This window comes from Manis pentadactyla, chromosome 12, assembly GCF_030020395.1.
Source record: "Manis pentadactyla isolate mManPen7 chromosome 12, mManPen7.hap1, whole genome shotgun sequence".
NCBI classification, from domain to species: Eukaryota; Metazoa; Chordata; class Mammalia; order Pholidota; family Manidae; genus Manis; species Manis pentadactyla.
In genome coordinates this window covers 23,270,121-23,294,429 of record NC_080030.1, presented here as the reverse complement: position 1 = coordinate 23,294,429, position 24,309 = coordinate 23,270,121, and the positions used below count along the sequence as shown (strand labels likewise).

Genomic DNA, 24,309 nt, shown 5'->3' with positions numbered 1-24,309 from the left:
CCCTTCTGAATTCTGACAGCCCACTTAAGACCCTCAGGTGTGAAACGTTGAAAAGTAACAGCATAGAGAAAATAGTCAATAGTAGTGCCATGTCTTTGTATGGTGACAGATGATAACTACATTTATTGTGGTGTTTCATAATGTATATAAATGTTAACTTACTATGTTGTGCACCTGAAACTAATATAATATTGTGTCAACTGTACTTCAATTAAAAAAGAAAAAAAAGAAAAGAAAATCATGGCCACAGTGTTTTGCAGCCCCCTCCCATCAAGAGATAGAAAATAGTTCCTCGTCTTGATTCCAGGTTGCTTTTGTGACTTGCTTTGACCAGTAATAGGACGCGAAAGTTGTAAGTTTCAAGATAAGGCTTACACTTGCCCCCCACTTGGCTCCCTCGGCCAGCGTGAGAGAGTCCTCGGAGGCAGGGTGGAATCAGGTCACCAGGGTTTTTTTTTTTTGGCTTTTCAAAAAATACAGCTTTTATTGTTTTGGATGCAAATATAGTTTGAAAACTGCATTGTAATGTTGAACACAGCTGGTGGAAACGTGCTTCTGAAGAAGGGTGGGGTATATGGGCTGTGTTCTGGGTGGCGCAAGCCTGAGAATTTAGGCAGATTAGTGAGTTTTTAAACAGACCTCTTCTCTAAAGGAATGATTAAAAAACTAGGAAAGGGCTTCTCTTCGGTCAAATCATCTTTTGGAAAACGCCTCCCGGTTTTTCCCTTCCCAGAAAATCTCATGAGTGTATGTTATTAATACCTGAAGAACCCTTCCCCTCACCTTTTCTTTCCTTTCATGAGATATAACATGGCTTTGAAATTTTAGGTGATGAAGTTTTAATCATTCAAGATAAATTGGAAGCCATAAAAGCAAGGTATAAAGACATTACTAAGCTGAGCACGGACATCGCCAAGACCCTGGACCATGCGCTGCAGCTGGCACAGTGGCTGCTCTCCGCACTGAGGAGCTCTGTACCTGGCTGGATGAAGTGCAGGTGGAACTGCTTTCATCTGAAACTCAGGTCCTTCAGGGAGAAGCGGCAAGCCAAGCCCAAGCGAGACAAAATGTACGCTGTGATTCATGCATTTTGTATCAGCTTATCCTCTGGGGAGCTCTGTTCATAGGAATGAAATGATACTTGTCTCCTGTCACTGCTGATATGCTGAGGGATGCTTTGGTGGGTGGGACCTGACAGACGTGGGCAGCCGAAGGACTGTTTCAACTTTTAGGAGCCCCGAGATGAAAACAGTGTGTAATTTGTTTCCAGACTCTTAGGTTTGGGAGTATAGTTAATTACACAAGAGACAGAATGATGAACACAGAAAAACAACAACAACAGGAAAATGATCATTGTTTCAAAGATACTCATGATTTGGTTTGAATACCAGTTTGTTTACGTGGGCAGATGTATAGCGTTAGGCGGATTTTCTCACCATTTGCAGAGGTGGTATCCTACCATGCTAATCATTCCTTTCAGAGCTAGCCTCTGGTTTGATCATCCATCAGGTGTGATCACGTGTGGCTGAAAGGGAGTCTGGGGGCAGGTGGGTGAGGTCAGGCCCACTGGGCCTGTAGTGATCCAGCCGGGATGGTTTAAAGCCAGTATGTTCTCGTTTTGAGGGTCACTTGGTTCTGGCTGGGACTTGGCTCTTTATTTTACTTTTCTGGTACCTGATTACTTAGATGTTAACAGAAAGCAAAGAATATTACATGTCAACCTGCTTGGTTTTATTTCCCCATTTAAATATGTATATTAAGTTTCAAAGATAAAAACCTTGTCACGTTGACAAATGAATTCTTCTTCAGAACTTCTCAGGAAACACTTTCCTTTTTACAAAATAGCTTAAAATAACAAAGGTTTATAGCACTTAACTGAAACAGAGGAGGCCAGCGCCTCACATTACCAGCCTGCAGAGGACTTGTGCCCCAAGGACAGCTAAAGGGAAAAAAAGCTTGTTTAAACTCTGACACATTATCCTCACATATGTATGTTTTCTTAATTCCACTCTCAGGAGCTGAAGAAGGAAGCCCAGAGCAACAAAACCTTACTGGACGCCCTTAATGAAGTGACCAGTGCTTTACTGGAACTGGTGCCCTGGAAGGCCAGGGAAGGGCTTGAGAAAATGGTGGCTGAGGACAATGACCGCTACCGCCTGGTAAGAGACGCCGTCACTCAGAAGGTGGAGGAGATGGGCGCTGCCCTTCTGAGGTCACAGCAGGTAGGGGCCCCGGCTCTGCTGCCCAGGAAGGGCGTGTCCTCCGGTCATTCCCAGAGCCTTACTGAACAAAGATGTCTGTGAATGGGGTTTCTGTTTGTTTGCTATACTTCAAAAATGAAAGGAGGGATTTGGGAAGAGTTCACCTGGGTGACTTTGACCCCCGGGTGCCAGGGCAAAGCTGATTTGTACATTGTGAACAGCCATCTACCTCCGTGTTTCCCAGACTCACCCTTACCGCGTCAGCCACTGGGAGCTTAACCCCGCTCTCCAAACAGAATGCTTTTTGTCTACCTATGTGTATATTGCTGGTGGTAATTTTATGCCCTGGCTCAGTCTAATTTCTGTGTGAGTACACACTTTGAATTATCATGTAAGTCGGTATTAATTGTTCATTTACATACAGTTATGGTAAAGAGAGGCTGTATGCTTTCTAAACAGGAAACAGCTGTTGGTAATGTAACTGTTTCTGAAGATGACTAAAGGGGGGAAAAAATGAAAGTTTGTGACCTGAGACTCAGCACACACAGTTTATAGTTCCAGAGAGTTTTATAGGCACAGCCCCCTCAGAAAACTGGGGACAATGAGTGGGGTCCTGGAAATAGATGTTTATAAATACATGTTTTGATCAACTCTTATTGAAATCTCTGACTCTTTGTATTAAGTCACCAGACTCTCAATGCAAACATTCTGGGACAGGGTTAGTGTGGTGGTGTGCACTTTAGAGCAGAGCTTGGGAAGGTATGTGACTAGATTTTTACCAATACATGCCAGGAACAAGCCACACAAATCAAGCAGACCGAGTGAGAGAATCCAGAATTAATTTTTTTTTTTTTTCTTCAGAATTAATTTTCTGAGGTGTAATTTCTGTAGTTCTAAAGCATTAGTGCTCCACCTCTCATTTCAGTGCTGTGCTCTGGAATCACAAAAGCTGATGAACATGATAGCAAAACGCCTGCCTAAGAAATTTTTGTGCGGGAGGGCATTCATGCCTGAGGAATGCATCGCATGACTCTGCTTTCATAGTTTGGAAGAATTTGTATGCCTTGTTATGATAAGCAAATAAGTACATTTGTTGACAAAGTTTATTCAACATGTGAAAATACTTAATATTTTTCACCAAAATTTATTTCAACATTTCAAAACTGGCACTGAAGATTTCCCTCAATAGAAAGGCAAATAAATATTCTGTACTCTTAGGAATAAGATTTTTCTTGATAAGCTGACTGTGGTTGACTAGTTCAGTGGAGAAAGGCAGTGACAAGGGCAAGGTTGAGCTCTTATTTGTTAGTAAACTCTGATATGTGCCAAGGTCATTAACTATTGCCAGTTCTATCCAAAGTTTTGCAAATGGTTTCCAAAGTTAAAAAAAAGAAAGAAAAGTAACCAGATCAGTATCTGTCTTCTGGAATCAAAGGCATACATCCTGTAAGAAAGTAAGTATTACTGAGGTTTTTTTTTTCATTTTTATAAGATTGTGCCTTATAGAAAATGTCAAGATTTTCTAAAAGATAGAAAAACTCACGGAAGAATGTGTAAACAAGGTGGTCTCTATCTTTCCAGCCATCCATTTGAGAGTGAGAAAGAGTGAGAGAATGTGTGTAGTAAAAGTATGTTACTTCCAGTACGTCATGTAGCTGATAGCAGTGCCATGAATATCTTCTGGTTGTTCGTGCATATTTATGTTGTGTTTGTATGTGCATTCTTTTGAAATGCCTGCCAGTTCAATACCTCCAATAACAAAGAAGTACATAAATTATGTACAGTAAAATGTACTAAGTCATCAAAAAAAGAAATCCCTCTAGTAAGGCTAAGTGGACACACAGTGTGGAGCTGGGAGGAACGTTGCAGTGTGTGGTATGGCACCTTGCCTGTGGTCCCACAGCTGGTATATGGTGGGGCTGCAACCAGAGCTTATCCAGATCCCATTCTGCAGCACTATAGTGTCTCCTGTTAAGTCATGTACAGAGGGAAAATCCTTAGGGATGTTGCATCTTCTTCCTAGGTTCCTTCAATAATCTGAAGGAAAGCACTATTACTGCTGCAGAATGCATGTACATAATGACAATATTTCCAACTGGAAGGACATGAGACATGAGGATGCGTACTGAAGGGGTCCTGAGGTACCACTCCCTACGCAAGTTGAGGAACAGAAGGGTACCTGTCGTGCTTTGGCAGATTTCATTTTGTGCTCAAAAGAATAATTTCTAAACTCATTATTTTCAAGTTTGTAAAGGAGGTAACATATCATTGAAGTTATTTTATGACTTTGCCCACTTAGGAATGTTTTGGAATTAAGACTAGAATGCAGTTTGATAATAAAATATTTGTTTTATTTTCATCCAATGATAACACATCTATGAAACATAAAAGGAATGATGCCAAAAAAAAAAACCCAACAAAACCCTGTAGATCTTGATGTTTGCCACATGTTTTGTACAGTCTGTATAAAAAAGTCATCTACCATTCTGTGTCTCTTCTCCATCTGAAACACGGACACAATTGGACCCCAGTCCATCTTCGTACACATACCTTTAGTGATACACAGTTTGTTTTATTAATAGCTACTCCTTTCCTGATCTCTACTTCCTCCATGCCCACACCCACAAGTGACAGGGTGAGGGTGTAGAAACATGATTTGGTAGTTTTTAAATTTTTTTTTTTTTTATCTGAATTTTTTTTTTTTTTTTAATTGAAGGGTAGTTGACAACAGCATTGCATTACATTAGTTTCAGGTGTACAACACAGCCACTCAACATTTATATACATGATATTTCTAGGTACCAGGTATCACCATACCAAGTTGTTACAATATTTTGACTATATTCCTTATGCTATACATTACATCCCGGTTACTTATTTATTTTACAATTGGAAGTGTGTTTATATATATATATATATATATATATATATATATATATATATTGTGAGGGCATCTCTCATATTTATTGATCAAATAGTTGTTAACCACAACAAATCTCTCTATAGGGGGGTCAATGCTCAATGCACAATCATTAATCCACCCCAAGCCCAATTTTCGTCAGTCTCCAATCTTCTGATGCATAACGAACAAATTCTTACATGGAGTACAAATTCTTACATAGTGAATAAGTTACATGGTGAACAGTGCAAGGGCAGTCATCACAGAAGCTTTCGGTTTTGTTAATGCATTATGAACTATAAACAGTCAGTTCAAATATGAATATTCATTTGATTTTTAAACCTGATTTATATGTGGCTACCACATTTCTCTATTATTATTATTTTTAATAAAATGCTGAAGTAGGTAGATATGAGATAAAGGTAGAAAACAGAGTTTAGTGTTGTAAGAGAGCAAATGTAGATGATCAGGTGTGTGCCTGTAGACTATGTGTTGATCCGCGCTAGACGAGGGCAATAAACATCCATGTATGCAGAAGATTTCTCTCAGAACATGAGGGGGGAGGTTCTAAGCCTCACCTCTGCTGCTCCCCATTTTCTCACCAGATGGCCCCCTGCGACTGTGCCTGTCTTAGGTTGTTCCTCCCTTGAGGAATCTTACCCGTCTCTGGCTAACCAGTCATCTTCCGGCGCCATACAGGGAAATGTTAAGTTGGTAAGTGAGAGAGAAGCCTTATCATTTGAAAAGGTTAGCTTTTTACTTCTTTGCATGTTTATGCCCTGTGGCTTCTATGCCCAGCATTTGTCTTGAGGTGTCTTTACCACTCGGAAGAATTATGATACTCGGTAAATTCGACATTTGGCACGAGTTCTATTTAAAGGTTGTGATTAGGTAGGAAGAAGAAAAGCTACAGAAGTAGCAGGCAGAAGAAAACCTGGGAAGATTGATTATTTCTTTGACATATCTTCTTGTAGAGTAACTTCAGCATGGATAGGTTTTAAACGACTAATTAAATTGTGCACACACATTAACATAATAGGAATATAGTTACCTAAGAAAAGCATACCTGTAATTACCAGCCATCTCCAGTGAAACCAAGAAAACCAGTTAGGCACCTTAGGCATTTGTGAAAACTTATCTATTATATGGTGGATATTGTCCGACTGAACTTAAACAGTCTGAGAGAATTCAGATAAACTAGAACACCCCATTCCTGGGGACTGTTCATATCCCATATGTTCTTTTAACGATAAATAGTCTGTGGTTGTAAGATTTTGGAGTGCTACAATTTGCACTTCTCCTAATTCTTGGTTGAGTTCCAACAGTATAGATCCAGTCCAATTTTTGTTTTACTGCATGCACAGGCCAGCTTAGATATCTCCTTCATCTTTCCCATGGCAAGTCCAGGAACTGGTGGGATGAGAGCATCTACACCTGTAGCAGTGCGTGGATCTTTGTTGGGGTTTTTTGATGATCATCTTCTGGCATGAGTCTTCCAGAGAGTGCTGATGTTGGAAGTTCTTTTTCATATCGTATCTTAGTTCATTTTCGGGGTAGCCAAATTAGGCTTTGATCGTCTGTATAAACACAAACAGACCCTTTGCCTACACTTTTATATGTCCTTTATATCATTGTGTAGAACTCATTAGAGGTCACCACATAGGAACTGCATTTTTTTTTTTAATCATTAATCTACACTTACATGACGAATACTTTGTTTACTAGGCTCTCCCCTATACCAGGTCCCCCCTCTATACTCCTTTACAGTCACTGTCCATCAGCGTAGCAACCTGTTGTAGAATCACTACTTGTCTTCTCTGTGTTGTACAGCCATCCCCTTTCTCCCACCCCGCTATGGATGCTAATCTTAATATCCCCCTACTTCTCCCCCCCTTATCCCTCCCTACCCACCCATCCTCCCCAGTCCCTTTCCCTTTGGTACCTGTTAGTCCATTCTTGAGTTCTGTGATTCTGCTGCTGTTTTGTTCCTTCAGTTTTTCCTTTGTTCTTATATTCCACAGATGAGTGAAATCATTTGGTATTTCTCTTTCTTTGCTTGGCTTGTTTCACTGAGCAAAATACCCTCCAGCTCCATCCATGTTGCTGCAAATGGTTGGATTTGCCCTTTTCTTATGGCTGAGTAGTATTCCATTGTGTATATGTACCACATCTTCTTTATCCATTCATCTATCGATGGACATTTAGGTTGCTTCCAATTCTTGGCTATTGTAAATAGTGCTGCGATAAACATAGGGGTACATTGGTCTTTCTCATACTTGATTGCTGCATTCTTAGGGTAAATTCCTAGGAGTGCAATTCCTGGGTCAAATGGTATGTCTGTTTTGAGCATTTTGATGTACCTCCATACTGCTTTCCACAATGGTTGAACAAGTTTACATTCCCACCAGCAGTGTAGGAGGGTTCCCCTTTCTCCACAGCCTCGCCAACATTTGTTGTTGTTTGTCTTTTGGATGGCAGCCATCCTTACTGGTGTGAGGTGATACCTCATTGTAGTTTTAATTTGCATTTCTCTGATAATTAGCGATGTGGAGCATCTTTTCATGTGTCTGTTGGCCATCTGTATTTCTTTTTTGGAGAACCGTCTGTTCAGTTCCTTTGCCCATTTTTTAATTGGGTTATTTGTTTTTTGTTTGTTGAGGTGTGTGAGCTCTTTATATATTCTGGACGTCAAGCCTTTATCGGATGTGTCATTTTCAAACATATTCTCCCATACTGTAGGGTTCCTTTTTGTTCTATTGATGGTGTCTTTTGCTGTACAGAAGCTTTTCAGCTTAATATAGTCCCACTTATTCATTTTTGCTGTTGTTTTCCTTGCCCGGGGAGATATGTTCAAGAAGAGGTCACTCATGTTTATGTCTAAGAGGTTTGTGCCTATGTTTTCTTCCAAGAGTTTAATGGTTTCATGACTTACATTCAGGTCTTTGATCCATTTTGAGTTTACTTTTGTATATGGGGTTAGACAATGGTCCAGTTTCATTCTCCTACATGTAGCTGTCCAGTTTTGCCAGCACCATCTGTTGAAGAGACTGTCATTTCGCCATTGTATGTCCATGGCTCCTTTATCAAATATTAATTGACCATATATGTCTGAGTTAATGTCTGGATTGTCTAGTCTGCTCCATTGGTCTGTGGCTCTGTTCTTGTGCCAGTACCAAATTGTCTTGATTACTATGGCTTTATAGTAGAGCTTGAAGTTGGGGAGTGAGATCCCCCCTACTTTATTCTTCTTTCTCAGGATTGCTTTGGCTATTCGGGATCTTTGGTGTTTCCATATGAATTTTTGAATTATTTGTTCCAGTTCATTGAAGAATGTTGCTGGTAGTTTCATAGGGATTGCATCAAATCTGTATATTGCTTTGGGCAGGATGGCCATTTTGACGATATTAATTCTTCCTAGCCACGAGCATGGGATGCGTTTCCATCTGTTAGTGTCCCCTTTAATTTCTTTTAAGAGTGACTTGTAGTTTTCAGAATATAAGTCTTTCACTTCTTTGGTTAGGTTTATTCCTAGGTATTTTATTTTTTTTGATGCAATTGTGAATGGAGTTGTTTTCCTGATTTCTCTTTCTGTTGGTTCATTGTTGGTATATAGGAAAGCCACAGATTTCTGTGTGTTGATTTTGTATCCTGCAACTTTGCTGTATTCCGATATCAGTTCTAGTAGTTCTGGGGTGGTGTCTTTAGGGTTTTTTATGTACAGTATCATGTCATCTGCAAATAGTGACAGTTTGACTTCTTCTTTGCCAATCTGGATTCCTTGTATTTTTTTGTTTTGTCTGATTGCCGTGGCTAGGACCTCTAGTACAATGTTAAATAACAGTGGGGAGAGTGGGCATCCCTGTCTAGTTCCCGATCTCAGCGGAAATGCTTTCAGCTTCTCGCTATTCAATATAATGTTGGCTGTGGGTTTTTCATAGATGGCCTTTATTATGTTGAGGTACTTGCCCTCTATTCCCATTTTGCTGAGAGTTTTTATCATGAATGGATGTTGAACTTTGTCAAATGCTTTTTCAGCATCTATGGAGATGATCATGTGGTTTTTGTCTTTCTTTTTGTTGATGTGGTGGATGATATTGATGGACTTTCGAATGTTGTGCCATCCTTGCATCCCTGGGATGAATCCCACTTGGTCATGGTGTACGATGGTTTTGATGTATTTTTGAATTTGGTTTGCTAAAATTTTGTTGAGTATTTTTGCGTCTACGTTCATCAGGGATATTGGTCTGTAGTTTTCTTTTTTGGTGGTGTCTTTGCCTGGTTTTGGTATTAGGGTGATGTTAGCTTCATAGAATGAGTTTGGGAGTATCCCCTCCTCTTCTATTTCTTGGAAAACTTTAAGGAGAATGGGTATTATGTCTTCCCTGTATGTCTGATAAAATTCCGAGGTAAATCCATCTGGCCCGGGGGTTTTGTTCTTTGGTAGTTTTTTGATTACCGCTTCAATTTCGTTGCTGGTAATTGGTCTGTTTAGATTTTCTGTTTCTTTTTGGGTCAGTCTTGGAAGGTTGTATTTTTCTAGGAAGTTGTCCATTTCTCCTAGGTTTCCCAGCTTGTTAGCATATAGGTTTTCATAGTAGTCTCTAATAATTCTTTGTATTTCTGCGGGATCTGTTGTGATTTTTCCTTTCTTATTTCTGATACTGTTGATTTGTGTTGACTCTCTTTTCTTCTTAATAAGTCTGGCTAGAGGCTTATCTATTTTGTTTATTTTCTCGAAGAACCAGCTCTTGGTTTCATTGATTTTTTTATTGTTTTATTCTTCTCAATTTTATTTATTTCTTCTCTGATCTTTATTATGTCCCTCCTTCTGCTGACCTTAGGCCTCATTTGTTCTTCTTTTTCCAATTTTGATAGTTGTGACATTAGACCGTTCATTTGGGATTGCTCTTCCTTTTTTAAATATGCTTGGAGTGCTATATACTTTCCTCTTAAGACTGCTTTTGCTGCGTCCCACAGAAGTTGGGGCTTAGTGTTGTTGTTGTCATTTGTTTCCATATATTGCTGGATCTCCATTTTGATTTGATCATTGATCCATTGATTATTTAGGAGCGTGTTGTTTAGCCTCCATGTGTTTGTGAGCCTTTTTGCTTTCTTTGAACAGTTTATTTGTAGTTTAATGCCTTTGTGGTCTGAAAAGTTGGTTGGTAGGATTTCAATCTTTTGGAATTTACTGAGGCTCTCTTTGTGTCCTAGTATGTGGTCTATTCTGGAGAATGTTCCATGTGCACTTGAGAAGAACGTGTATCCTGTTGCTTTTGGATGTAGAGTTCTGTAGATGTCTATTAGGTCCATCTGTTCTAGTGTGTTGTTCAGTGCCTCTGTTTCCTTACTTACTTTCTGTCTGGTGGATCTGTCCTTTGGAGTGAGTGGTGTGTTGAAGTCTCCTAGAATGAATGCATTGCATTCTATTTCCTCCTTTAGTTCTGTTAATATTTGTTTCAGGTATGTTGGTGCTGCTGTATTGGGTGCATACATATTTATAATGGTTATATCCTCTTGATGGACTGAGCCCTTTATCATTATGTAATGTCCTTCTTTGACTTTTGTTACTTTCTTTATTTTGAAGTCTGTTTTGTCTGATACCAGAATTGCAACACCTGCTTTCTTCTCTCTGTTGTTTGCTTGAAATATCTTTTTCCATCCCTTGACTTTAAGTCTGTGCGTGTCTTTGGGTTTGAGGTGAGTCTCTTGTAAGCAGCATATGGATGGATCTTGCTTTTTTATCCATTCTATTACTCTGTGTCTTTTGATTGGTGCATTCAGTCCATTTACATTTAGGGTGATTATTGAAAGGTATGAATTTATTGCCATTGCAGGCTTTAAGTTTGTGGTTACCAAAGGTTTAGGGTTAGCTTCTTTACTGTCTTACTGTCTAACTTAACTCGCTTGTTGAGCTATTATAAACACAATCTGATGATTCTTTATTTCTCTCCCTTCTTATTCCTCCTCGTCCCTTCTTCATATGTTGGGTGTTTTGTTGTGTGCTCTTTTTAGGAGTGCTCCCATCTAGAGCAGTCCCTGTAGGATGCCCTGTAGAGGTGGTTTGTGGGAGGCAAATTCCCTCAACTTTTGCTTGTCTGGGAATTGTTTAATCCCTCCTTCATATTTAAATGATATTCGTGCTGGATACAGTAGTCTTGGTTCGAGGCCCTTCTGTTTCATTGCATTAAGTATATCATGCCATTCTCTTCTGGCCTGTAGGGTTTCTGTTGAGAAGTCTGATGATAGCCTGATGGGTTTTCCTTTGTAGGTAACCTTTTTTTTCTCTCTGGCTGCTTGTAATACTTTGTCCTTGTCTTTGATTTTTGCCATTTTAATTATTATGTGTCTTGGTGTTGCCCTCCTTGGATCCCTTGTCATGGGAGTTCTGTGTACCTCTGTGGTCTGAGAGGCCATTTCTTCCCCTAGTTTGGGGAAATTTTCAGCAATTATTTCTTCAAAGACATTTTCAATCCCCTTTTCTCTCTCTACTTCTTCTGGAATACCTATGATTCTTATATTATTCCTTTTAGATTGATCACTCAGCTCTCTTAAAATTCTTTCATTCCTGGAGATCCTTTTATCTCTCTCTGCATCAGCTTCTCTGCGTTCCTGTTCTCTGTTTTCTAGTCCATTAATGGTCTCTTGCATCTCGTCCATTCTGTTTTGAAGTCCTTCCAGAGCTTGTTTTATTTCTGAATTCTCCTTCCTTAGTTCTTGCATATTTCTCTGCAAGTCCATCAGCATGGTTATGACTTTTGTTTTGAATTCTTTTTCAGGAAGACTGGCTAAATCTATCTCCCCAGATTCCTTCTCAGGGGAAGATGTAGCAGATGCTGAAGCTGTCTGGGTTAGTCTTGTCTGGATCATATTTTTTTGCCTTTTCATGTTGACAGGTGCTATTGACTGTCAGCTGGGAGGGCCAAAATTTTCACTTGCTACTGGCCTTTCTTTACTGGGACAACTGCGACCCCTAGTGGCTTGTGTTGGGTAATTGCGTGTAGTGTGGGTCTTTGTGTCTTGCCTGGCCGGAAGGGAGAAATTTCCCTTTCTGTGGGCGGAATTTGTCTCAGGCTGCTTCTCTGCTTTCGCAGCGCCCGGTGGGGTAATGGATGGGGGTGCTGCTTGACTTTTTGCCTCCGTGAGGGGTCTCAGAGCTGTTGCCCAGGGGGTTAGTGCACCCGGTTTTCCCTGTAATTTCCAGCTGCTGTACTGTGACCTGGGTTGTTTCCGTCAAGCTGTTAAGTCCCTGTCCCTTTAAGACTTTCAAAAAGCCCCCGCTTTTCTTTTTCACAGGGGCATCAGCTTCAGCACCCGCTCAGAGGTCTTACTCCCTGTTCCCCCAGTATCCAGGGCCCCCTGGGCATGTACTGTGTCTGCGCTCTGGCCCGGATGGCTGGGGCTGGGTGTTCGGCAGTCCTGGGCTCCGTCTCCCTCCCGCTCTGCCTATTGTTCTCCCGCCGGGAGCTGGGGGGAGGGGCGCTCGGGTCCCGCCGGGCCGGGGCTTGTATCTTACCCCTTTCACCAGTCGCTGGGTTCTCGCTGGTGTAGCTGCAGTCTGGCCACTGTCCTGCGTCTTCTGGTCTCTCTTTTAGGGCTAGTTGTGTTTGTTGTATTTTCAAAAGTATATATGTTTTTGGGAGGAGATTCCCACTGTCCTACTCATGCCGCCATGTTGGCTCCCAGTTTTTAAATTTATAGATCAAATTTTTTGTCCCTGAATAACGTGGCTAAATTAAACTAGATTTTAAGTAACTGAACCTTCTGTTTTCCTAGCAAATTTCTCTTAACGACGTTTCATCTTTTGCCCAGCATCAAGGTTGTTTACCTTGATGAAGATCTACCTCCTATATAATGTTATAACCTGCTTTTTGGAATTCAGCAAAAGCCCAGGGGACTTTGTGAATTGTCAGGCCATTCACAGAGTGTACTGGCTTCCAAACATTGACATGAAAGATGTCCAGGAGAAACATGGAAAAGAATTAAGTTTTGAAGAGAGAAGGGAAAGGAGCATACAGATTTCTAATCAGCATGTACTTTGTGACCGCCCTACATACATTTAGTTTTTTGAAAAGTTCTGATTTGATGTGCTTAGACTTCATGTTAATCCCATGTCATACTAAGTTTTGAGAAGATGTGTCTTTGAACTTTAAAACTGTAGGGCCAAGAGCCCTATGTAAACTTGAGTGGTGGTTATTATTATGGGGAAATGATTGAACAGCCACAATTTTGATGAATGCATGAGGGCTGTATGCTGTCTGTGCTGTCAGTCAACAAACATCAAATCCGACTACAGGTTTGCAGGCATTGGTATGATGAAGGGATGTTCCTTTTTAAAAGAATTGGGCTCATTCATTACTTTTAGGAAAATCTGACTGGAACAAGGTAGCTTAGTAAATAGGGATGATAGGCTTTATCATAAAACAATACAAAACAATATAGCTGCCTCCTCCTCACAGTACGTGTCATTACCTGAGCTAGAAACGATACATACCTTTGCATGTTAAACCTACACAAAGTAACACATCTTTGTTGCTTGCTTTCTCTAATGGCAAATTTTGCCAAATGAGCTATGTGGGATGGGGAAAGTCACTTTTGCTTAAAAGGTGTAGGGCCTTCAGGACTGCCGAACACCCAGCCCCAGCCATCCGGGCCAGAGTGCAGGGCCCTCGATACTAGGAAAACAGGGCAGCAAGAACAGTGAGCGGGCACTGGAGGCCGGGTGCCAGAGGACATAAGAAAAGCGCGTGACCATTTTTTTTTTTTTTTTGCTTTTTTGCTGTTTTGTTTTGGCGAGCGCTTTTTGGAAGTCTTAAAGGGATAGGGACCCCAATACTAGGGAAACAGGGCAGCAAGACCGGTGAGCAGAGGCCTGAGGCTGGCACCGGAGAATAAAGAAAAACAAGCAACCATCTTTTTTTTTTTAATTAAAAAATTTTTTTTCTTTTTTTTTTTTTTTTTTTTGGTGGTCGTTGTTTTGTTTTGGCGGGTGCTTTTTGGAAGTCTTAAAGGGGCAGGGTGGGACACTTAATCCAGAGGTAGGGAATCCGGGTATCTCTGGGCACCCTAACCCCTGGGCTGCAGGGACCAGGGAGGCCCCTTATGGAGATAAATAGCCTCCCAGCAGCTCCTGCTCCCACGCGACTCCACCATTTTGGAGTAGCTGCCCGAGCCAGGCCACGCCCACAGCAACAGCGGAGATTAACTCCACAGCAGCCGGGCAGGAAGCAGGAACCCTGTCTGCGCGCAGCTGCGCAGCACAAGCCACTAGAGGCCGCTGTTCTCCCAGGAGAGGAGGGCCACAAACCAACAAGAAAGGAAGTCCTTCCAGCCGTCACTCGTCCCAGTTCTGCAGACTATTCCTATCACCATGAAAAGGCAAAGCTACAGGCAGACAAAGATCACAGAGACAACACCAGAGAAGGAGACAGACCTAACCAGTCTCCCTGAAAAAGAATTCAAAATAAGAATCATAAACATGCTGACAGAGATGCAGAGAAATACGCAAGAGAAATGGGATGAAGTCCGGAAGGAGATCACAGATGCCAGAAAGGAGATCGCAGAAATGAAACAAACTCTGGAAGGGTTTATAAGCAGAATGGATAGAATGCAAGAGGCCATTGATGGAATTGAAATCAGAGAACAGGAACACATAGAAGCTGACATAGAGAGAGACAAAAGGATCTCCAGGAATGAAACAATATTAAGAGAACTGTGGGACCAATCCAAAAGGAACAATATCCGTATTATAGGGGTCCCAGAAGAAGAAGAGAGAGGAAAAGAGATGGAAAGTATCTTAGAAGAAATAATTGCTGAAAACTTCCCCAAACTGGGGGAGGAAATAATCGAACAGACCCGGAAATACACAGAACCCCCAACAGAAAGTATCCAAGAAGGACAACACCAAGACACATAATAATTAAAATGGCAAAGATCAAGGACAAGGAAAGAGTGTTAAAGGCAGCTAGAGAGAAAAAGCTCACCTATAAAGGGAAACCCATCAGGCTAACATCAGATTTCTCAACAGAAACCCTACAGGCCAGAAGAGAATGGCATGATATATTTAATACAATGAAACAGAAGGGCCTTGAACCAAGGATACTGTATCCAGCACGACTATCATTCAAATATGATGGTGGGATTAAACAATTCCCAGACAAACAAAAGCTGAGGGAATTTGCTGTCCACAAACCACCTCTACAGAACATCTTACAGGGACTGCTCTAGATGGGAGCACTCCTAGAAAGAGCACAGCACAAAACACCCAACATATGAAGAATCGAGGAGGAGGAACAAGAAGGGAGAGAAGAAAAGAATCTCCAGACAGTGTATATAACAGCTCAATAAGCGAGCTAAGTTAGGCAGTAAGATACTAAAGAGGCTAACCTTGAACCTTTGGTAACCACGAATTTAAAGCCTGCAATGGAAATAAGTACATATCTTTCAATAGTCACCCTAAACGTTAATGGGTTGAATGCACCAATCAAAAGACACAGAGTAACAGAATGGATAAAAAAGCAAGACCCATCTATATGCTGCTTACAAGAAACTCACCTCAAACCCAAAGACATGTACAGACTAAAAGTCAAGGGATGGAAAAACATATTTCAAGCAAACAATAGTGAGAAGAAAGCAGGGGTTGCAGTACTAATATCAGACAAAATAGACTTCAAAACAAAGAAAGTAACAAGAGATAAAGAAGGACACTACATAATGATAAAGGGATCAGTCCAACAAGAGGATATAACCATTCTAAATATATATGCACCCAACACAGGAGCACCAGCATATGTGAAACAAATACTAACAGAACTAAAGGGGGATATAGACTGCAATGCATTCATTCTAGGAGATTTCAACACACCACCCACCCCAAAGGATAGATCCACTGGGCAGAAAATAAGTAAGGACACGGAAGCACTGAACAACACAGTAGAGCAGATGGACCTACTAGACATCTATAGAACTCTACATCCAAAAGCAGCGGGATATACATTCTTCTCAAGTGCACATGGAACATTCTCCAGAATAGACCACATACTAGGCCACAAAAAGAGCCTCAGAAAATTCCAAAAGATTGAAATCCTACCAACCAACTTTTCAGACCACAAAGGCATAAAACTAGAAATAAACTGTACAAAGAAAGCAAAGAGGCTCACAAACACATGGAGGCTTAACAACACGCTCCTAAATAATCAATGGATCAATGACCAAATCAAAATGGAGATCCAGCAATATATGGAAACAAATGACAACAACAACACTAAGCCCCAGCTTCTGTGGGACACAGCAAAAGCAGTCTTAAGAGGAAAGTATATAGCAATCCAAGCATATTTAAAAAAGGAAGAGCAATCCCAAATGAATGGTCTAATGTCACAATTATCGAAATTGGAAAAAGAAGAACAGATGAGGCCTAAGGTCAGCAGAAGGAGGGACATAATAAAGATCAGAGAAGAAATAAATAAAATTGAGAAGAATAAAACAATAGCAAAAATCAGTGAAACCAAGAGCTGATTCTTCGAGAAAATAAACAAAATAGATTAGCCTCTAGCCAGACTTATTAAGAAGAAAAGAGAGTCAACACTAATCAACAGTATCAGAAATGAGAAAGGAAAAATCACGACGGACCCCACAGAAATACAAAGAATTATTAGAGATTACTATGAAAACCTATATGCTAACAAGCTGGGAAACCTAGGAGAAATGGACAACTTCCTAGAAAAATACAACCTTCCAAGACAGACCCAAAAAGAAACAGAAAATCTAAACAGACCAATTACCAGCAACGAAATTGGAGCGGTAATCAAAAAACTACCAAAGAACAAAACCCCCGGGCCAGATGGTTTTACTTCGGAATTTTATCAGACATACAGGGAAGACATAATACCCATTCTCCTTAAAGTTTTAAAAAAAATAGAGGAGGAGAGGATACTCCCAAACTCATTCTATGAAGCTAACATCACCCTAATACCAAAACCAGGCAAAGACCCCACCAAAAAAGAAAACTACAGACCAATATCCCTGATGAACGTAGATGCAAAAATACTCAACAAAATATTAGCAAAGCGAATTAAAAAATACCTCAAAAGGATCATACAATATGACCAAGTAGGATTCATCCCAGCGATGCAAGGATGGTACAACATTCGAAAGTCCATCAACATCATCCACCACATCAACAAAAAGAAAGACAAAAACCACATGATCATGTCCATAGATGCTGAAAAAGCATTTTACAAAGTTCAACATCCATTCATGATAAAAACTCTCAGCAAAATGGGAATAGAGGACAAGTACCTCAACATAATAAAGGCCATCTATGATAAACCCACAGCCAACTTTATACTGAACAGCGAGAAGCTGAAAGCATTTCTTCTGAGATCGGGAACTAGACAGGGATGCCCACTCTCTCCACTGTTATTTAACATAGTACTGGAGGTCCTAGCCACGGCAATCAGACAAAACAAAGAAATACAAGGAATCCAGATTGGTAAAGAAGAAGTTAAACTTCATTTGCAGATGACATGATACTGTACATAAAAAACCCTAAAGACACCACCCCAGAACTACTAGAACTGATATCGGAATACAGCAAAGTTGCAGGATACAAAATCAACACACAGAAATCTGTGGCTTTCCTATATACTAACAATGAACCAACAGAAAGAGAAAGCAGGAAAACAACTCCATTCACAATTGCATCAAAAAAAATAAAATACCTAGGAATAAACCTAACCAAAGAAGTGAAAGACTTATACTCTGAAAACTTACAAGTCACTCTTAAGAGAAACTAAAGGGGACACTAACAGATGGAAACTCATCCCATGCTCGTGGCTAGGAAGAATTGATATCGTCAAAATGGCCATCCTGCCCAAAGCAATATACAGATTTGATGCAATCCCCATGAAACTACCAGCAACATTCTTCAATGAACTGGAACAAATAATTCAAAAATTCATATGGAAACACCAAAGACCCCGAATAGCCAAAGCAATCCTGAGAAAGAAGAATAAAGTAGGGGGGATCTCACTCCCCAACTTCAAGCTCTACTATAAAGCCATAGTAATCAAGACAATTTGGTACAGGCACAAGAGCAGAGCCACAGACCTATAGAACAGACTAGACAATCCAGACATTAACCCAGACATATATGGTCAATTAATATTTGATAAAGGAGCCATGGACATACAATGGCGAAATGACAGTCTCTTCAACAGGTGGTGCTGGCAAAACTGGACAGCTACATGTAGGAGAATGAAACTGGACCATTGTCTAACCCCATATACAAAAGTAAACTCAAAATGGATCAAAGACCTGAATGTAAGTCATGAAACCATTAAACTCTTGGAAGAAAACATAGGCAAAAACCTCTTAGACATAAACATGAGTGACCTCTTCTTGAACATATCTCCCCGGGCAAGAAAAACAACAGCAAAAATGAGTAAGTGGGACTATACTAAGCTGAAAAGCTTCTGTACAGCAAAAGACACCATCAATAGAACAAAAAGGAACCCTACAGTATGGGAGAATATATTTGAAAATGACACATCCGATAAAGGCTTGACGTCCAGAATATATAAAGAGCTCACACGCATCAACAAACAAAAAACAAATAACCCAATTAAAAAATGGGCAGAGGAACTGAACAGACAGTTCTCCAAAAAAGAAATACAGATGGCCAACAGACACATGAGAAGATGCTCCACATCGCTAATTATCAGAGAAATGCAAATTAAAACTACAATGAGGTATCACCTCACACCAGTAAGGATGGCTGCCATCCAAAAGACAAACAACAACAAATGTTGGCGAGGCTGTGGAGAAGGGGGAACCCTCCTACGCTGCTGGTGGGAATGTAAGTTAGTTCAACCATTGTGGAAAGCAGTATGGAGGTACATCAAAATGCTCAAAACAGACTTACCATTTGACCCAGGAATTGCACTCCTAGGAATTTACCCTAAGAATGCAGCAATCAAGTATGAAAAAGATCAGTGCACCCCTATGTTTATCGCAGCACTATTTACAATAGCCAAGAATTGGAAGCAACCTAAATGTCCATTGATAGATGAATGGATAAAGAAGATGTGGTACATATACACAATGGAATACTACTCAGCCATAAGAAAAGAGCAAATCCTACCATTTGCAGCAACATGGATGGAGCTGGAGGGTATTATGCTCAGTGAAACAAGCCAGGTGGAGAAAGAGAAATACCAATTGATTTCACTTATCTGTGGAATATAAGAACAAAGGAAAGGCTGAAGGAACAAAACAGCAGCAGAATCACAGAACTCAAGAATGGACTAACAGGTACCAAAGGGAAAGGGAGTGGGGAGGATGGGTGGGTAGGGAGGGATAAGGGGGGGGAATAGTAGGGGGGTATTAAGATTAGCATGCATGGGGGGGGTAGGAGAAAAGGGCGGGCTGTACAACACAGAGAAGGCAAGTAGTGATTCTACAACATTTTGCTATGCTGATGGACAGTGACTGTAAAGGGGTTTATTGGGGAGACCTGGTATAGGGGAGAGCTTAGTAAACATAATATTCGTCATGTTAGTGTAGATTAGTGATACTAAAAACAAAACAAAACAAAACAAACAAAACAAAAGGGCAGTTCCTGTGTGGTAACCTCGAATGAGTTCTACACAAGGGTATAAAGGGCATATAAAAGTGTAGGCAAAGGGTCTGTTTGCGTTTATACAGAAGATCAAGGCCTAATTGGGCTACCCCGAAAATGAACTAAGATACAATATGAAAGAGAACTTCCAACATCAGCACTCTCTGGAAGACTCATGCCAGAAGATGATCATCAAAAAACCCCAACAAAGATCCATGCACTGCTACAGCTGTAGATGCACTCATCCCACCAGCTCCTGGACTTGCCATGGGAATGAAGGAGATATCTAAGCTGGCCTGTGCATACAGTAAAACAACAAATTTGACTGGATCTATACTGTTGGAACTCAACCAAGAATTAGGAGAAGTGCAAATTGTAGCGCTCCAAAATCTTACAACTACAGACTATTTACTGTTAAAAGAACATAAGGGATGTGAACATTCTCCAGGAATGGGTTGTTTTAATTTGTCTGATTTCTCTCAGACTGTTCAAGTTCAGTTGGACAATATCCACCATATAATAGATAAGTTTTCAGAAATGCCTAAGGTGCCTAACTGGTTTTCTTGGTTTCACTGGAGATGGTTGGTAATTACAGATATGCGTTGGTTATGTAACTATACTCCTATTATGTTAATGTGTGTGTGCAATTTAAGTAGTAGCTTAAAACCTATACATGCTGAAGTTACTCTACAATAAGATATGTCAAAGAAATAATCAATCTTCCCATGTTTTCTTCCGCCTGCTACTTCTATAGCTTTTCTTCTTCCTTCCTAATTACAACCCTTAAATAGAATTCGTGCCTCATATCAAATTTACCGAGTATCATAATTCTTCCAAGTGGTAAAGATACCTCAAGACAAATGCTGGGCACAGAAGCCACAGGGCATAAATATGCAAAGAAGTAAAAAGCTAACTTTTTCAAACAATAAGGCTTCTCTCTCACTTACCAACTTCACATTTCCCTGTATGGCCCCGGAAGATGACTGGTTAGCCAGAGACGGGTAAGATTCCTCAAGGGAGGAACAACCTAAGACAGGCACAGTCGCAGGGGGGCCATCAGGTGAGAAATTGGGGATCAACAGAGGTGAGGCTTAGAACCTCACCCCCCCGTTCTGAGAGAAATCTTCTGCATACGTGGATGTTTTATTGCCCTGGTCTAGCTTGGATTAACACATAGTCTACAGGCACACACCTGATCATCTACATGTGCTCTCTTACAACACTAAACTATGTTTTCTACCTTTATCTTGTATCTACCTACCACTTCAGCATTTTATTAAAAATAATAATAATAAAGAGAGAAATGTGGTATCCACATATAAATCAAGTATAAAAACCAAATGAGTATTCATATTTGAACTGACTGTTTATAGTTCATAATGCATGAGCAAAACCGAAAGTTTCTGTGATGACTGCCCTTGTACTGTTCACTATGTATCTTATTCATTATTTAAGAATTTGTTTGATCAATAAATATGAGAGATGCCCTCACAAAAAAAAAAAAAAAAAAAGGACAGACTTCCAAGGGTAAGATAAATGAGTAACCGGGATGTAATGTATAGCCTAAGGAATATAGTCAAGATATTGTGGCGGCTTGGTGGGGTGATGGCTGGAACCTAGAATTATGTATATAAATGTTTTATCACTGTGTTGTGCACTTGAAACTGATGTAGTGTGGTACTGTGCGTCAACTACCCTTCAATAGAAGATAATTATCTAAAAAAAAAAACAAAAAAAAACAAACAAAAAAAACAAAGAGGAAAATATCTCAACATGGTGCATTCTATCAGATCCTCCTTGAGTGCTTCAAGTGGCTAAAAAATAAATTATTCCATACGTTAAAAAAAAAAAAAAAAGAAGTTGTAGGGCCTTGTAGCCTGAATTCAGACCACTGTGATGATTTAAACCTCAGGACAGTTCATTGTCCTTTGGCTCTTGTAATTGTGCCATTGTAAGAGGTTGCTAAAATGTGTGTTTCTTACTGAGTCTGGGAATCCCAGGCACCCTCTGGCAGTTCTAATTGCTTGCCTACTTTAGCAGGCCATAATAACCCCAATACAAAGGCGTCTAGGTTGGTGATTTGGGTGCAATTAAAATAAGCAGCCCATTGGGTCATTAGTGCTCAGCCTTGGAGAAAAATAGCACTTGTTTGTTTCTTTTAAAGAACTAGAAGGAAACCTCCTGCTAGGAGGTGAGATTTGTTTAGACCCTCCAGGTGTTGGGGGTGGGGGAGTATGGGCTGTTATGAATAATGCAAAGTAAAATGGAAGGAAATGCTAATCAAAGGAAAATGATAAGATCCCCAGCCAGGGGAAGGGAGTAAAAGGATGTCCCTGAGATTGTGGGTCAGATTCTTATCACTTATCACTCTGCCTTGCTAAACCTTAAACCTCTGTTTCACTCAAGAAATTTTCTAGGTACATACAAAAGCAATTTGTCAGAGAACAAAGAAATGTTTAAATACGAAGTTAAATCTACTTCTTGACTCTTGTGGTATTTGAGTCATTTTTGGTGAAATCACATGAACATTTTGAGTTCACGAAGTCCAAACTCTATATAATCACAAATGATATAACATAATGGCAACTAAGAGTGCAGCTTCTGGGGTAGAACCTCCTTGCTGAATGAGCCATATTCGAATCTCGGATCCCAAATTTTACTAGCTGGGTAATCTCTGTTAAGTCGGTTAATGTCTCTCTTCTTCAGTTTTCTTGGCTGTAAATGGAGTTAATGGTAAAGCCCACATTGTACAGTTATCAGGATTAAAGTAGATGCTGTGTGTTATGCATTTAGAACACTGCGTTCAATAGAATGCTGTCCAGTTGTTTTACACAGTGTTTTTCAGGAATATTTAAGGGTAGTCAGAATGTCTTTCTCTCACTTGTAGGAAATTTCTGAAATACCCGTTCAACTGTCCAGCTAGGGTTGATGGTTAGACTGCGGTGATAATGTTAAAATATTTTCAAGAATATAGTAATAGATGCTAAGATTATTTACAATTATTTGGGGTCAGCTTTTGCTACTGGAATGAGCAGTAAATGAATGTAAACTTGTCCATGTTGTTCACATGTAAAATAAGCAGTTTTTATGGTCCATTAGAAATACTCAAGTAGTCATTCAAAAGAGTCATTGACCTAAATAAAATGCCCTGTTTTACTGTGGCTATTCCATTTGTTGCTGAACTATTAATATTTACTAATTTAATACAAAAATTTTTCCCCAAAGACAGAATGGCAATTTCCACTTGAAGTCTTGTTTTCTTTCAGCAAAGCAAGTATTTGCCTTGGTTAAAGAAACAGTGTGTGTGTTTCAGCTTTCCATTTTGGCAACTTAGATGGTATCATCATACTGTTTTACAGTGAAGACTTTTATTAAGGAGAGGGAGTAGTGTTAAACTAATATTAACACTAAGAGCCTGGCTTTAGTAGGACTCTCATATAATACTAAAAATTGCCTGAACACAGCAGGAGAGGTGGTGTGTCACTTTATTTGTTCAGGGAGCAGTAGAAGGAAAACACTGTAACTGTTAAAATTAGGTTCATATGTCTTACAGCATTTGCACTGCAAATGCTCAGGTAGAAAGGCCTGGACTGTTTTTCTCAATTTTGTGCTCTGTAAGACAATCACATAAATTCTGCCTTGAAGTTTCATCGTATATGGCCTGAAAGCCAGCAGTCCATGACAAGTGTCCACAGACACTTCCACTTGGTTTTCATGCAGATTTCTTTTTCCACACCTGAAGTTACTGAATTCGTTGATAAAAAGTTTTTTTTTTTTTACTCTAATCAGTAATTACTAATGAGTAGTTCCATTTGAAACCAAGTAACATCATAAATATTAATGTACCAGATTAATCCAGAATTTTTCAAATGGTCTCTCGAGATTCCTTCTGGAGTCCATCTTGTTCTGATTTGTCCCAGTAGCAGAAAAATTAATGAATCCATGAATGAAACATTTATTAACACTGCTATATGCACACCATGAACCTCTCCCATGAGTTTTTTTTTATTTCATTGTGGTTTTAATTTGCATTCCCCTAACGACTAGTGCTGTTGAGTATTTTTTTTTTTTTGGTATCATTAATCTACAATTACATGAGGAACATTATGTTTACAAGGTTCCCCCTTCAACAAGTCCCCCCACAACCCCCATTACAGTCACTGTCCATCAGCGTAGTAAGATGCTGTAGAATCACTACTTGTCTTCTCTCTGTTGCACAGCCCTTCCTGTGCCCCCCCCACATTATACATGCTAATCGTAATACCCCTTTTCTTTCCCTCCTCCCCCTTCTCCCTCCCTTCCCACCCATCCTTCCCAGGCCCTTTCCCTTTGGTAACTGTTAGTCCATTCATGGGTTCTGTGAGTCTGCTGCTGTTTTTTCCTTCAGTTTTTCTTTGTTCTTATATTCCACATATGAGTGAGATCATTTGGTACTTGTCTTTCTCAACCTGGCTTATTTCACTGAGCATAATACCCTCTAGCTCCATCCATGTTGTTGCAAATGGTAGGATTTGTTTTCTTCTCATGGTTGAGTAATATTCCATTGTGTATATGTACCACATCTTCTTTATCCATTCATCTACTGATGGACA

The 24,309-nt window shown here is 40.0% G+C and overlaps 1 long non-coding RNA gene across 1 annotated transcript in view; it reads left to right on the top strand.

Annotated features, from left to right (window-relative positions):
• The first annotated feature begins 658 nt into the window (after positions 1–658).
• The window catches only part of LOC118916376 (uncharacterized), a 40,578-nt gene continuing 16,927 nt past the window's right edge, over positions 659–24,309 (top strand). Inside the window, exons 1-2 of the long non-coding RNA XR_008993143.1 lie at positions 659–1,069; positions 2,016–2,222. This is a non-coding gene — a long non-coding RNA (uncharacterized LOC118916376). The remainder of the gene's footprint in view (positions 1,070–2,015; positions 2,223–24,309) is intronic.